This window comes from Colobus angolensis, unplaced genomic scaffold (assembly GCF_000951035.1).
Source record: "Colobus angolensis palliatus isolate OR3802 unplaced genomic scaffold, Cang.pa_1.0 Scaffold17, whole genome shotgun sequence".
In the NCBI taxonomy this organism is placed as follows: Eukaryota; Metazoa; Chordata; class Mammalia; order Primates; family Cercopithecidae; genus Colobus; species Colobus angolensis.
Genome location: NW_012114821.1, coordinates 15419602 through 15435924, shown reverse-complemented (window position 1 = coordinate 15435924; position 16323 = coordinate 15419602). Strand labels below are relative to the sequence as shown.

Sequence of the window (16323 nt, the reverse complement as noted above, 5' to 3'; positions counted from 1 at the left end):
TATGTAACAAACCTGCACGTTATGCACATGTACCCTAGAACTTAAAGTATAATAAAAAAATTAAAAAAAAATAAAAAAATAAAAAAATAAAAAAGAGTTGGGGGACTACTGAGAAGGGTTGATTATACTTTGTAATGTGAGAAGGTCATGAGATTTGGGAGGAGCCAGGAACAGAATGATATGATTTGAATTTGTGTCCCTGCCCAAATCTCATGTCGAGTTATAATCTCTAGTGCTGGAGAAGGAGCCTGCTGGGAGAAGACTGGATCATGGGAGTGGACTTCCCCCCTTGCTGCTGTTGTGATAGTGAGTTCTAATGAGGTCTGGTTCTTTTAAAGGGTGGGGCACCTCCCCATCTCTCTTCCTCCTGCTCTGGCCATGTAAGACGTGCTGCCTTCCTCTTTGCCTTCCGCCATTCAAAGTTTCCTGAGACCTCCCCAGCCATGCTTTCTATACAGCTTGCAGAACCATGAGCCAATCAAACCTTTTTTCTTTAGAAATTACCCGGTCTCAGGTAGTTCTTTATAGCAATGTGAGAACAAACTAATACAGGGGTCCTACAAAATCTTACATAATCTGCCCCTGACACACTCTGGCCTTATCTCCCTTCACTCTCCACTGCACACATGCACATCTAACCACAAAAGCCTGTTTGCAGTTTCTGCTGCTCAGTAAGGCCTCACCTCTCTTCAGAGAGAATCCTTGAGCTACTTACCCATCTATAAATGCCCCTTCCATCCTCCTGTCTATCCCCTTCCCAAATTGATGGTGTGTACCATCTAACACACATTCCTATTACTCTTATCTATTTACTCTGTCTTCCTCTGACTAGGCAGGGGTTTTGTTTTGTACACTCTCTATCCTGAGCACTCAGAACAATGCCTGGGATGTAGTTGGTATTCATAAGTATTAGCTGAAAAAATACATGATTAAAAATAGAGAGGCCGCACACAGTGGCTCACGCCTGTAATCCCAGCACTTTGGTAGGCCGAAGTGGGCAGATCACCTGAGGTCAGGAGTTTGAGACCAGCCTGGCCAACATGGTGAAACTCCATCTCTACTAAAAATACAAAAATTAGCTGGGCAGGGTGGCAGTCACCTGTAATCCCAGCTACTCGGGAGACTGAGGTAGGAGAATTACTTCAACTGGGAGGCAGAGGCTGCAGTGAACCAAGATCGCACCACTGCACTCCATGGGCAACAGAGCGAGACTCCGTCTCAAAATAAAAATAAAAACAAAATCCTATGACCCTTAAGAATTATACTACATCCACTCTGCCTGCGCTCTCTAAATGGAACAACAAAGCCTAGATGATAGCACATCTGTTTACAGCATGGTGTACTCAATATTCTAAGCCCACTATTGAGACCTACTCCTCAGAAAAAAATATTCATTTCAATAAATTACTGCTCACTGACAATGCACCTACTCACCCAAGAACTCTAACGGAGATGTGTAAGGAGATTAATGTTGTCTTCACGCTGCTAACACAATATGCACTCTGCAGCTGGTGGATCACAGAGCAATTCTGACTCTTAAGTCTTATTATTTAAGAAATACATTTCTTAAAGCTAAACCTGTCATAGATATGGATTCTTCTGGTGGATCTCAGAAAGGAAATTGAAAGTCTTCTGGAAAGGATTTGCCATTCTAGATACCATTAAGAACCTTTGTGATTCATGGGAAGGGGTCAAATATCAACAGGAGTGTGAAAGAAGTTGATTGTAACTCTCACGGATGACTGTGAGGGGGGTTCAAGACTTCAGTGGAGAAGGGAATGGCAGATGTGGCGGAAATACCAAGAAACTAGAGTAGAAGTTCATCTTAGAAGGGCCTTTAAGATGTGACTGAATTGCTGCAATCTTATGATAAAAATTTGAGTGGATGAGGAGTTGCTTCTTATGGATAAGCAAAGAAAATGGTTTCTTTCCTTTTTTTTTTTTTTTTTGAGACAGAATTTCACTTTGTCACCCAGGCTGGAGTGCAGTGGCACAATCTTGGCTCACTGCAACCTGAGCTCCCGGGTTCAAGCAATCCTCGTGCCTAAACCTACTGAGTAGCTGAGACTACAGGTGCAAGCCACCACAGCTAGCTGATTTTTTGTATTTTTGTAGAGATGGGGTTTTACCATGTTGCCCAGGCTGGTCTCAAACTCCTGAGCTCAGGCAATCCACCCACCTCGGCCTCCCAAAGTGCAAGGATTACAGGTGCGAGCCATTACGCCCAGCCGAAAATGGTTTATTGAGATGAAATCTACTCTGAAGATGTTGTTTAGACTGTTAAAATGAGTATTACATCAACACAGCTGATAAGCACTGGCAAGGTCTGAAAGTACTGCCTCCAATTTTGAAAGTTGTACTGTGGTTGAAATGTTACCCAACAGTATCACATGCTACAGAGAAATCTTTCCCGGAAGAGTCAACTGATGTGGCAAACTTCATTGTTGTCTTATTTTAAGAAATTGCACAGCCACCCAACCTTCAGCAACTACTACCTTGATCAGTCTGCAGCCATTAACATCCAGGCAAGACCCTCCACCAGCAATAAGGTTAAGACTCGCTCAATGAAGGCTCAGATAATTGTCAGCGTTTTTATCAATAATTTATAAATTAAGGTATGTACACTGTTTTTTAGACATAAATCATATCAATAATCTCAGTAACCCTTCTGAAAATATTCAAGGCACCACCCTCATCAAATATTGCCCAATGTCTGCTTACTGAACTGATTCTAAGAAACTGTACTATCACTTGAAAGCAGGCCAGGCACGGTGGCTCATGCCTGTAATCCCAGCACTCTGGGAGGCCAAGGTGAGGAGATTGAGGTCAGGAGTTTGAGACCTGCCTGGCCAATATGGCAAAACTCCATCTCTACTAAAAATACAAAAATTATCCAGGCATGGTGGCACATACCTGTAGTCCCAGCTACCCGGGAGGCTGTGGCATGAGAATCTTTTGAACGCGGGAGGCGGAGGTTGCAGTTAGTCAAGATTGCACCACTGCACTCTACACTCTGCAACAGAGTGAGGCTGTCCCAAAAAAGATAAAATTAAAAAAGAAAAAAATGAAGAGGAGAAGAGAAGGGAGGAGAGAAGAGGAGAAGGGAGGAGAGAAGAGGAGAAGGGAGGAGAGGAGAGGAGACAGGAAGCAAACAAATGTCACCAAAAGGAAATGAAAAGGTGGGAAGAAGAAAAACAAAAGGGACCTTTGAAGTCCCGTCATAGTTTCTTCCAGCGGTAAGATAGCTAGGGCTCCAAGCTCTAGCTTCTTGTGGAACTCCCAGCAGCAGTGCATTGTTCGGCCCCCTTCAAAGGTCTGAGACTCCAGGCCTATGGGGTTCTTCCTTCAAGCTCCTAAATTCTCCCAAATCCATCTCTTCTCTTTTGTTCCCTGAGAAAAGTAATTGCTGTTTCTTGTGGTTTCTATTAATATATAAGTTACCTCAGCAGTCTCTTTTGGCTCAGGTTTCCAACACTTGTGAACTAAATACATATATTAAAATTCCTCATTTTAAAATAATTTCTGCTTTCCTGGTTGGAATTTGATATCAGGGAAGTTCTACAGAGCAGCTTAATCCTTAACCTTACTAACACTATCTAACTCACTGCTATCAAGTACTAGTTTAGCTATTAATAAAGTGATCCTTTGATTCTCCATCTTTTGTCAAATGTAAAGGAAGAGACAGAGAGATTAGTACAACAGGATTCAGGTATTCCTGGGTGCCAGTGTTAATATCAACATAGTAGTAATAAATCTCCCCATGAAGCCCTAGCAAATGTTAAGATCCATATATTTTAATTTTGGCTACTAAATTACATGTAGTTAAGTCACTTGACTTAAAGAAATGTGATATAACAATGGAATAAAAATTGGGAGGCTTGATTTCTACTCCTGACTATCATTAAACGTGTGACTTTATGCAAGTCAGTTTACTTGTTAGACTAAATCTCTTACGGAGTTTCTGGCTATTATTCCATATCCATTCCACTGCATCTTGCCTAATGCTGACATCTAGTGGATGGATACACTTAGACTTCATATTATAGAATGAAAAATCTTATTTCACTTATTTCTGTTGGGCCATGTGTAATGGATATAATAAATTAGGAGACTAATACTGTTCCTTACATGGAAGTGAAACACAATAAAATAGTATTAGATCAGATTGTCATGGTATCTTTGAGTCTGATTCAAAGATTACTGGCACTTTTCCATGATTCCAGCCATTAAAAGTTAAAAAACCTTCTGTATAACAGGAGGTATGAAAAAGGAGTTTAATCACCAATGCAAATTACTGTCAGAGCCACATATTTAGACCATGAAAGTACAGAAACACATCCTGTTACAATGGCTTGCATCAAGCACAGACAAAAAGTATGTAGACGGGCTACTACAAAGGCTGAAGGCAAGTAATACAGAAGTTTCTGGAATAGAATATGATGGAAATATGCAAAACAACAACTCAAAATGGCCTATTTCATAAGGACTTACTATGATAGTTTCTCTTGAAAATACGTTATCATTAGACAAATACAGTATTCTGAATTCATTTTGCATACATTATTTTAAAATCTATGAATGCAAAATAAATTTTATTTCATGTCAACAACTCAAAAGAAAAGCCTAGTCACACAAGTCCACTGTCACATTTAATTACCAAAATTGTTATACTTTTTTTGTGTGTGTGGAGTAGCATTCTGCTTTTAACTATGGCTTTCTTTATACATCATACTGTAAAATAAATACACGTCAATAGTTTCAATGACTAGAAATAGAAATATTTTAGAAAAGTTTCATTATATATTTCAAAATTATACTAGGCTGATGTAAAATGCAAGAGCAATGGGCACAATCAGGTGGAAGTGTAAACTACTATGACAAGTTTGGGAAATCAGTCTGATATTCCTTCTGAAGTTCATGTGCAATATTCACACAATGAACTGTAATACTGCGCAAACAAATTAACTCCAGCTACATACAATAAAAATGAATAAGTGAATTATAATGCTATCGGAAAACTGTACACAATATAATACCATTAAATCAAACACCATATTAAAGATACTAGTTATTTATAGGGGGAGACAATCATAGGATTGGGCAACTTTAAAGACCTGAGAATTATTCTAGTTCCTCAATCAGTGGTGGATTCGTGGGAGTCTTATTTTTAGGCTTCACAATTTACAAATGAAATATGCACACTCTTGTATGAATCAGTAATTTTAAATGTTCAAAAATGTAAAGGCATTGATGCTGAGAGAACACGTATGTCTCACTGAAAGATGCCCAAGAAAAAAGCTCAGAATGGAATTCAGGTGCCTACTCTTTCTAATACACATGCTACAATACATGGATGATCAGATTTTAAAAATGTATCATTATAAAGCCTCAGATACTTCCATATATTTAGCTTTTACAGTATCAGTGGTAGTAGTTGTTTTAAATCAAACAACGTTTACTTAGCAGGTGTCTGCCAATGGCTATGATGAATACTGAATATCTGGTGCTGAGGAATTCACAGACAAGTGGAAGAGACCAAACAAGCAAGTGTGGGTATACTTTCATAAAGAAACAAGCAAAGGGCATTCTGAATACACAGAAAACGGAATACCTAACCCAGTCTTGGTAAAGTAAATAAAAGCTTCCCAGAGGGGCTGATTCTTAATTCTTTCTTGTTTGCTATTTATTTAAATTAGGAAGTAATTCCAACATAAAATACAAAAAAAAAAAAAAGAAATAATTCCAACATAAAATACAAAAAAAAAACACTATTCACAGTCTTGTCACCCAGATTAAAGCTGTAACAATTTGGCAACAGTTGCTTCAGATGGGCTACTTTTCTATGTGTGCAGTCGATCTCCCAACCTCTTTCAATCAACTTTCCTCCCTTCCCCTCCTCTCTCACTGAAGATAATTAGTATCTTTTTTAAAATAATTATTAGATAGAGATGGATTCTCCCTATTTGCCCAGGCTGGTCTTGAACTCCTGGCCTCAATCGATCCTTCCACCTCAGACTCTCCAAGTGTTGGGATTACAGGCATGAGCCATCACACTAGGTCTTTTTTTTTCCCCAGCATGGTTTTCCTGCCAAACATATTTTAAGATTTTTTTTACTCCAAAGTTATATATTCATCATAAACAATACAGTATTGTTCTGCTTTTCAATTTGCATACATGATATACTGTGCATATTCTTTGAAAACTGGATTTTCTCACTCCATGGTTTTTAAAAATTATTAATATTCATTCATTTTAGCTATTACATACTATTCAATTATTCAAAGAAACCAGTTTATTCATTCCTCTACTGAATGATGAGGTTTTCCACTTTTAAATATTAACAGTTATGCTTTACACCTCCATACACACACTATATATACTTAAGCTCATGTACAAGAGTCCTATAGGACAGCTATCTGAAAATGAAAAGGCAACTGTAACTTTACATGGTGCTAAATTGCTCTCCCAAGTACATCCATCAATTCTGTTCCACAGGTAGAAAGAGTTCCAATTTCCTGTCCTCCAAAACCTCAAGTTTAATTTTTGGAGTCTGAAATATCTCTGATGTTTAAATTTGTCATTTTTTTATCAGTAAATATATGCACCTCTTTGTATTATATGTTTATGGGCCATCTGTGAAGTGTATATGCATTTCCTCTGCCACCTATGGTCTTTATTTTTCTGTTGTTTCTCAGCCCCATTCCTACCTTTCTACACTGCTGGGGCTGAGAATGCAAATGACATTTCCCAGACATCTTTGCCATCTGGGTTCCTGTTAGATTATGTCAATAGGAGGCACTGGAGGGCGAGAAGACAGGAGGAAGAGAGAAGTTATATTAGAACAGGCTAGCAGTTGTAGGAACAGTGTGAATAGTATCCAATACCCTAATTAGGGACAGGTGCAGCCTGTAGGTTCCAGCCTAGTGATGGCAGCAGCTTGTCTCTGGCAAAAGCAGCATCACAATTTCTTCTTTTATTTTTGCTACTCTGTTCTCTCTCTTGTTCCTTTTGCTCTTCCAGTTTTTCTAGTATCTTTGTAACCAATCTTCTATATTAAATTGTTTGAAATATCCAGAGTGGTAAGTTTTCCTAACTTAACTTCAACTGTCATACCACTCTTTCTTTTTTCAAACTGAGTTTTAGAAATATATATATATATATATTATTATTATTATTATTATTATTATTTTGAGACAGGGTCTTGCTTTGTCGCCCAGGCTGGAGCATGGTGGTGTGCTCATGGCTCACTGTGACCTCGACCACCTTGGCTCAATCGATCCCCCCACCTCTGCCTCCTGAGTGGCTGGGACTACATGCCCGTATCATCATGCTCGGCTAATTTGTGTGTGGAGGGGGGGAGGGGCGTGGGGGAAATATTGTTGCTGTTTGTTTTCTTTTCATGGAGACAGGGTCTCATTGTGTTGCCCAGGCTGGTCTCAAATTCATGGCCTTAAGCAATCCTCCCCCACCCTGGCCTCCTAAAGTGCTGGCATTACAGGCATGAGCCATCACACCTGGTAGCTTTAGAAATCCTGGATACCAACCTTTTAATGCTTATATACAAGGCAGATACTTTCTCCTAGGCTCTAACATATCTTAACTTTGTTTATGGTGTTTTTCGTAACAGTCCAGTTTTTCACCTTCATGGTCTGTGCGTACTGTTTAAATAAAAATTCTTCAAAATTGCCTTATTCTTGCCCTTTTATTCACTCATGTGATTGTCAAATTCTACAAAAAATTCTGATGGGATTTTGATTTGATTTTGCATTAAATATATAATTGCCATCTCTATAATTTCAATCATTTTGTCATTTAATCTATGAATATGACAGATTACATAAATTCATTTTCTATTGCTAAACCATTCTTGCATTCCTGAGATCAACTCTACTTGGTTGGTTTTTTATTTATTTATGAATAAATGAATGAGGGTGAATAAACAAATTTGAAACAGGGTCTTGCTCTGTTGCCCAGGCTGGTCTTGAACTCCTAGGCTCAAGCAAACCTCCTACCTCAGCCTCCCAAGGTGCTACAATTACAGGCGTGAGCCACTGTGCCTGGTTTATTTGGTCATTTAAAAAAATATATTCCTAGATTTGGTTTTGCTAACATTTCACTTTGGATTATTTTGTAAGACTGACCAGTAGTTTTTTTCTCTGTTCCTGTCTGGTTTCGCTGTCAAGCCTATTTTTATACATAGACCTTTTCTATTATTTGGGACCATTTATAAACAATACAATGTGTCAGTTATTCAATGAGTTTTATAGGAAAGTTCTTCCAAACATTTAAGAAGTCTACATCTGTTTCATTTTTTAAACTCTAGCCTCTAACAGACATTCCGTCACACAGCCAGTATTCAATATATATTTGTCAAATTAATGAATAATGAACAATTCAAGTAAAAAGCAGCTTATTTATCCAAAAAGAAAATACGTAAACTAGGGGCATCCCATAGAGTAGGTTTAGGTCAAATGAAACAAAGTGCAACTTAATAAATTAGGGAGTAAGTTTATAATCCCTTGGTCTTACCTACGAAGGGATAATTCAAATATAAGCTCTATAAACATCAAGAAAATAAAGGACAAGGTTAACAGACAAAGGTTTATTGCTAAAACATTAAAGCTAGCCTAGGCAGCAATGATCTTTTCCCACAATACTCTTTACCACCTCTGAACTAATCTCCAATGGTGTTTCTCGTGTTCTTATGCATTATCACAATGTGAGTGCAAATCCTTAAAAATCTTGATGACCAACAGTCATCTTCAGAAGCAGCAATTTTAGTTTTCTGTTTTTGCACAGAGAATAACTAAGGGCTACAGAGACATTCTCATCCATTACTTATAAACATGCCATCCACCTCCCCAGAGTGAGAGTCTCTGGTGCCTCTTTCAGTCACCAAACAGCAGCAAAAGAGCAAGGAACTTAAGGACCCACTGCCAAGTAAACAGGCCCTGTGGCAGTGAAAGGATAAACTGTCCATCACTCTTTCTTCTCCTCCGAGATTTCACAGGAAAAGGAGAAAGTGCGGGAAACAGGAGGCCTACAATCGAAAGGAAATCTGCCAGAATTTGGCATATAGAAGTAAAGTGCCATTCCTAGTCAACTCACTATGACTGAAATAGATTAGAGATTCTTAAAAATTGTTCTGCTTTCTCTCATAATTTGAGTTAAAAGATAAGGTATTCTCTGAAGTTAAGTATCCCTTAATTTCTGGGATTGACTAGGGGCTCTTCTCAACACTATAGTCACTGTGAAGAGTGAAAGACAACAGGCAGAATGGCTTTATATCCCATTCCCAATAAATAAAGGAATCTCAGACCAGGAAGGGACAGTTCACAGTCAAATGGAAGACTCACCCTTGACGATTTAACCTTAGTATGAATCTATTCCACAACATATCCACATGAAGTAGCCATCTCACCATTGCTTAAATACTCTGCATGACTTAAATTTTAGACTTTGGCCAATTTTTAGAAAAATTTGTAGAAACTTAAGCCAATGACTGAATAAGCAAAATTAAGACATGAATTCTACCCTCGAAAACCATACAATCCTTGTATTAAATTGAAATTCACCCATTTGTTAACTTCTCCTCCTTGGTTTAAATTCTCTTTGGCCTCCTAGAAATAAACTGAACACAATCCCTGTGCTATTTAACAAATCATTAAATATATGAAGTATCTTAAAACAACAGACATATGAGGTCAAAAGAAAAGTTACCCATCAGATCATGTATGTTCACATTTGCCAAGTTACAAACAAGACATCTCCTATCTAGTAATGCCAACCAAGAATTTAGCTTCTGAGTAGAATTCAGAAGTGATTTTCTAGGTAGGGACAGGCATGGTGGGTGGCTAATGCCTATAATTCCAGCACTTTGAGAGGCTAAGGTGGGGGAGGATTGCTTGAGCCCAGGAGTTCAAGACCAGCCTAGGCAACATAGAGAAACTCCATCTAAATTTGTATTTTTTGAGACAGAGTTTCGCTCTTGTCGCCCAGGCTGGAATGCAGTGGCGCAATCTTGGCTCACTGCAACGTCTGCCTCCTGGGTTCAAGTGATTCTCCTGCCTCAGTCTCCCAAGCAGCTGGAATTACAGGCATTTGCCACCACACCCAGGTGATTTTTGCATTTTTAGTAGAGATGTGGTTTCTCCATATTGGCCAGGCTGGTCTTGAGCTCCTTACCAGGTGATCCACCCGCCTCGGCCTCCCGAGGTGCTGGAATTACAGGTATGAGCCACTGTGCCTGGCCCCCATCTAAAACTTTTTTTTAAGTTTTTTTTTTTTTTGAAGGGAATACTCATCACAAATACCTTGTTAAACATTATAGGCTAAAGAACCAAGGGCAGTGGAAACTTTTTCCCCTGAGTGTGATCTTAACTTCTGTTTCCAAAGTAACCCCCACAGAGGGCTTTGCACGACGTTAGTGCTAATGTTAGGTCAATAAATGAACGCTTACTGTGGCACATACAATTCATCCAAAAACAATTAAGAAAAATTTCAAGTGTTCCTAAAAGAAATTAGTACTAAAACTTCTAAGTTAGAAAAAAAATTTCACTGGAAAAAAACTTTTTTAAGAAAAGCTGTAAGTATGTTATGGATGGTTGGACGCAGAAGCTAAAAGTAAAATAAATTTTAAAAAGAAAAAAGTATGCTCATCAGGAAAAGAAGACAGATGTTAAGAAATGTTCTTAAACAGTTTTCTACAGTTTGTCAGGTCTTTCTGTTCTAGCCCTGTACACTAACGGAACTGAATGCAAGGGAAATTACAGAAGGGCACAAATGTTTTCCTGGTTCTTCAACTTAATTTAACGGAACTAAAATTAAAATCATTATCTTAAATGTATCTCCTCCAGGCTTATCATAACCAAACAGAATACAAAAACATATTTTTCTTCTCTTAGTAATAGAATTTTAAAGATATGTACTTGAATAATTTTCCACATTAAGAAATCAGTATCTCTTACAGTGCTAAAAAGAGTCCAGCAGAGGTCATTCATTTACATTCTGATGTTGCCAAGGAGGTGGTAATTATAACTGAATATATACATTTTTGCTTTGCTTTTTTTTTTTTTTTTTGGAGTCTCACTCTGTCCCCCAGGCTGGAGTGCAGTGGCACGATCTCGGCTCACTGCAACCTCTGCCTCCCAAATCAAGTGATTCTCGTGCCTCAGCCTCCTGAGTAGCTGGGATTTCAGGCATGTGCCACCATGCCTGGCTAATTTTTGTATTTTTAATAGAGACCGAGTTTTGCCATGTTGACCAGGCTGATCTCGAACTCCTGACACCTCAGGTGATCGATCTATCCACCTCTGCCTCCAAAGTGCTGGGATTACAGGCATGAACCACTGTGCCTGGCCTTTCATTATATCATTTTTTTAAAATACAATTTTACTTCAGAAAGAAGTAAAATTTTACAGCAGAAACAGATCCCACTTGGTAAATTTAAAAAGCAGGTCCCATAATTATTTTCAAATGACAAATGACAAGGCCAGATACCTTTGTAAATAATTTTGTAAAAGCTAGTTCATTTTATTCTAAAGGCTGCTTTATACAAAATAGGAAGAAACCTGTTTTCTTAATACTGTGGAATAAGCTAATTGTAAATGAAATGTTGAGGTCATTATTAGGAACAAATACAATATGTGCATATCATATAAATTTTTTGAACTAAGTATGCCATTAATTATTAGAGCTTTTAGTTTCACAAAGCATATAAAAAGGAAATGTTTATATAAATCAAAGTTCAAATCACTAAACCACTTTGAATTTTTACTGTCAACCTAAATAACAGAGAGAGAGTAAAACAAAGAAAAGATGTTTATTTCAGAACAGAGCATTGCAACAGGAATATGCATGACATAGTAAACTATGCCAGACATATTCAGGGAGGTAAAGGAAGACAAAGGTTTCAAAGGAAAAACAAGGGTTATATAATAGTTTTGAAATAAATATCCTTCGCTACAAAGATCGATAACAAGGGTGACACTAGTTGGAGGTTGAACAGGCAGATGCTGGGCAGATGTCCTTGCAGAAGTATTATTTTGTGTAAGGTGGTGATGGCCTTTGTGTAAGGATATGGTTTTTGTAGTCTCTTTCATTATCAGGCATATGAGTGTGAGAACACTCTTCACAGCCTTCCCTGGCTCTGTACACAGCTTCCCTGGGTTTCCTTAACATTAGTAACTCCATTTTGATTCTGAAGACTTTCACTACCATGTCTAAAGTCGCTGGGAGAAAAAAACAGAGAAAAGAAATGGAGAAAGGGGATGACAAAGGATAGAAAATCTGAGCCCAGACTAAAGGGTTTGTGAAATGACTTGAATGAGCTAAACTCCCTCATTTTATGAAAGAAGGGAAATAAAGACTAGAGAAACTTGTTGACTTGGACAAAGTAGCAAATGAGTAAAAATGTGGGGCTTAATCCACTGACTCTGGCAGTGCAGCTTTTGAGAACCTCTTTAAAACATGGCAAGAGGCCCAGATCACATCAAAAGAATCAAGCACCACCACAATGAAGGAAACAAAAAAGAAAGTCAGGTTCCCCACTATGTCTCCTTTAAAATGATTGTTAATGCTGTTTTTGCCATTCATCAAACTTCAACAGACCTGCCATTCAATTTGTAGTCAGCTGTCAGCTGCTGGGCAAACATTGGGATTCAGGGACATCACTCCAGCCTCTTTCTAGATCAGACTGACACTTACCACCATACAGCTTATACTACTGATGGAACTGCAAAACAATTGGTGACTTTCTGTAAGTCTCTACCTTTTTCTTGTTTCCAGAACACAATTATCAGAGCACTACTATTTGTATCCTTCCTATGGCAATGATGGCATTTCTCTTCGTAAAATTTTGGTGTCTCATACTGATATTTGGGCTTTGGGAAGACGGTTTTTTTGAGACAAAGTCCCACTCTATCGCCTGGGCTGGAGTGCAGTGGCATGATCTAAGCTCATGGCAACCTCTGCCTCCCGGGCTCAAGTGGTTCTTGTGCTTCAGCCTCCTGGGTAGCTGGGATTACAAGTGCGCACAACCATGCCTGGCTAATTTTTGTATTTTTAGTAGAGATGGGATTTCACCATGAGGGCCAGGCTGGTCTCGAACTCCTGGCCTCTAGTGATCCACTCACCTCGGCCTCCCAAAGTGCTGGAATTACAGGCGTGTGCCACCATGCGCCCAGCCCTGATACTTGTTTTTTACATATTTACTTCATGTTCTTTGAAGGCAGGCTCAACATTTATTTTCTACTCCCTTTCTCCACAAAATTTGTTGTTTCTGTTATTACGGACCAGCAAATAGAAGCTTCTTCAAAGGTATTTCACAAACTTCTAGCCTACACCATTAGGATACTTTTTTTTTTTTTTTTTTGAGAGACAGAGTCTAGCTCTGTCACCTAGGCTGGAGTCAGTGGTGAGATCTTCACTCACTGCAACCTTCCCGGTTCAAGTCATTCTCGTGCCTCAGCCTCCTGAGTAGCTGGGATAACAAGCAGGTGCTACCATGCCTGGCTGATTTTTGTATTTTGAGTAGACACAGGATTTCACTATGTTGGCCAAACTGGTCTCAAACTCCTGACCTCAATCCACCTGCCTTGGCCTCCCAAACTGCTAGGATTACAGGCATGAGCCACCGAGCCCAGCCTGTAACTACTTCTTTAAGATTAGTTATATAGAGTATGAAAAACTACACTCACTGAAGTATGATGCAGAAAGGTCTAGCTGAATTTTCACTAACTGAGGTTCTTAATATGGGGGTCCATAGAGAATTCAGGGATCTGTGAATATGGATGGGAACCTTTTCACTAAACTCTATACAAAAATTAACAATTCCTTCAATCAAGAATATAAGTAACAAACCACAGTAGTATTAGAAAACCTATGAATGTGTCATTAATAGAAACCATGGGTATTCTCATATTACAATTTTTGCATACAACATCTATTTAAAATTACGATATACAGCATATTTACTCCTACTGCTTATTTTCTAACATGAGAAACACACATATTAATGTAAGCAGCACACGTATTACTATTTGTTAATGGCTTTTCACTGCAATGTTTCCTTCTTAATCCTATGTACTTTATACAATCATGAATCATTATTCCGAGGCAGGATTCATAGGCTTCATACGATTGCCACAGAGGTCCTTGGCACAAAAAAATACTCATTAAGAACCTCTGATCTGTAAAATACAGAGTGAGCAAGGTGATAACGATTCTGAAGGACTGTCATAGTAGTAACTGTTGTACCAGCTCTAACAAAATGATGGGCTGGATTTTTGTTTTTGTTTTTATTGTTTTTGTTTTCTGACACAGAGTTTCACTCTGTTGCCCAGGCTGTGGGCCAGGCTTGATCTTAACTCCTGACCTCAGGTAGGTAATCTGTCCACCTTGATCTCCCAAAGTGCTGGGATTACGGGCTTGAGCCACCACGCCCACCCTTGTTTTTGTTTTTTGAGACAGGGTCTGGCTCTGTTGCCCAGGTTACAGTGCAGTGATGCAATCATGGCTCACTGCAACCTGGACACCCCAGGCTCAGGTGAGCCACCACGACTGGCCTGATGAGCTAGTTTTGAAAAAATATACTCTGTTTATAACTAAGAAGAACACGGAAAGGGATTTTAAGCCAGTCATTTTCACTTAAGAACACAAAAAGTCTGTAAAAAAAAAATTAAGTTTTGAATACTTAATAACTTGTTATAATTAAAACAATTGCAGAATTACAAATGTTTAAGTACTCAGGACCCTTTAACAACAACTACCTTTTATGGTAACGATTCTTTGCTTCTAAAAAAATTTTTTTTAAAAAAGGACCAAAACCAATAATGGACAGAATTCTTAAGATTATGTGTAAAGTGTCTTCCCTTCTGTTTTCAATGAAAAAAAAATATATGTACATACATATACTTTAAACTACTAAAATTATGGCTTAGAACTTTCTTGATCAACTATACTGGTGATAGCTAAAATGACTTAATTCAAAGGAAAACACATACCTCTCCTACTGAAAGAAAGCTGTTAAAAAAAAGTTCTAATTAATTTACATTTTCCCCACCAGGTCCTATTCTAAGTCAAAAACTAACCAATCGATATTTCCTAACAACATTTTTAGTACCTCAATATTGTGTATAGAACATTTCCCTTAAATTATATGTAGTTTATTGAAATCATAATTTTTATTTACATTTGGATAATCATTTCCCCCAAAGACATATTTACCTTCAGCCAGTGCTGGTGATTCTGTCCTTGTCCTTCTATCTGTTTAAAGAAAGAAAAAAAAGGAAGACAGTCTAAAATATTAGTATATTTTAAAACAAGTTTTTATTACAGTTAACTTTAAAGTTTACGAATGCCATCATGCACATGCACATTTTATACATACACACATATATTTATTTATTTCCTTGGATTAACTCAACCACCACTCATGGAGGACCTACTTAGAGTAAGGCATCATATTAAGCCCTGAAAACAACAATAGGTTAAGACAACCCAGTTGTCACTGTCAATACACTCAGAGAGTAAAAAGTGTATGAAGACAAGTACACAAATCTCATCACAGCTTATGAAGCAAAGGGTAAGAAAAGGAAAGTAATTCCTCTTTAGTCTTAGAGCAGGGGCCTACAACTATCAAAAGAGGCATATTTATATATTCTTATCACAGTTTAAGTTCATTCAGTTTCAATGTATTAATAATCAGTTTTACTCAAGGTACTAGAATCCTTATTCCATGACAATAACCTATTATTTGCCAGGGACACATCTGGCAAAATTCAAGTGAACCACAAAGCCCTCTCTAGAATTGGTTTTATTATTTCACTCATTCATTCATTCATTCATTCATTTCTGTAGAGAGAGGGTCTCGCTATTTTGTCCAGGATGATCTCCAATTCCTGGGGCTCAAGTGAGTTTCCTGCTTTGGCCTCCCAAAGTGCTGGAATTATAGGCATGAGCAACCATACCAGGCTTGGTTTTACTATCTCAAACACACAATTTTAGGTAAAATGGAATCTTCAGAATGAGTATATTATAATTTTGCAAATAAGCTTATAAGAAGCAAATAAAGACATTAACCCCTTGGAGAAGAAGGTATGGACCACTCTATCAGGAAAAAGCCTCATGTTTTCACTCTAGCTGAGGTACCTCCTCCTGACTGTACTATCTGTGGTTCACTTTCTGCTCTGGGGCTTTGCAATAGATGTCTACAGGAATTCTTCAGCTATCCAGAGACATAAACAAACCTGAAAATTTGAAGGTGTTAACACCATGGGCAACCCTTGACCAATGAGAGATGGGATCTAGCAAATAAATACCAC

General features: G+C 38.2%; 1 protein-coding gene across 5 annotated transcripts in view; it reads right to left on the bottom strand.

The window, feature by feature from the left end:
* The window catches only part of FAM49B (family with sequence similarity 49, member B), a 106305-nt gene that overhangs the window by 53767 nt on the left and 36215 nt on the right, over positions 1-16323 (bottom strand). For 3 of the 5 annotated variants that reach the window (XM_011938175.1, XM_011938176.1, XM_011938179.1), the window contains one exon: positions 15227-15265. The gene's annotated coding sequence lies outside the window, so the exon portion shown is untranslated. Of the gene's footprint in view, positions 1-8858; positions 9042-15226; positions 15266-16323 lie in introns of all 5 variants that reach the window. The other 2 variants (XM_011938178.1, XM_011938177.1) reach the window with 2 other exon arrangements.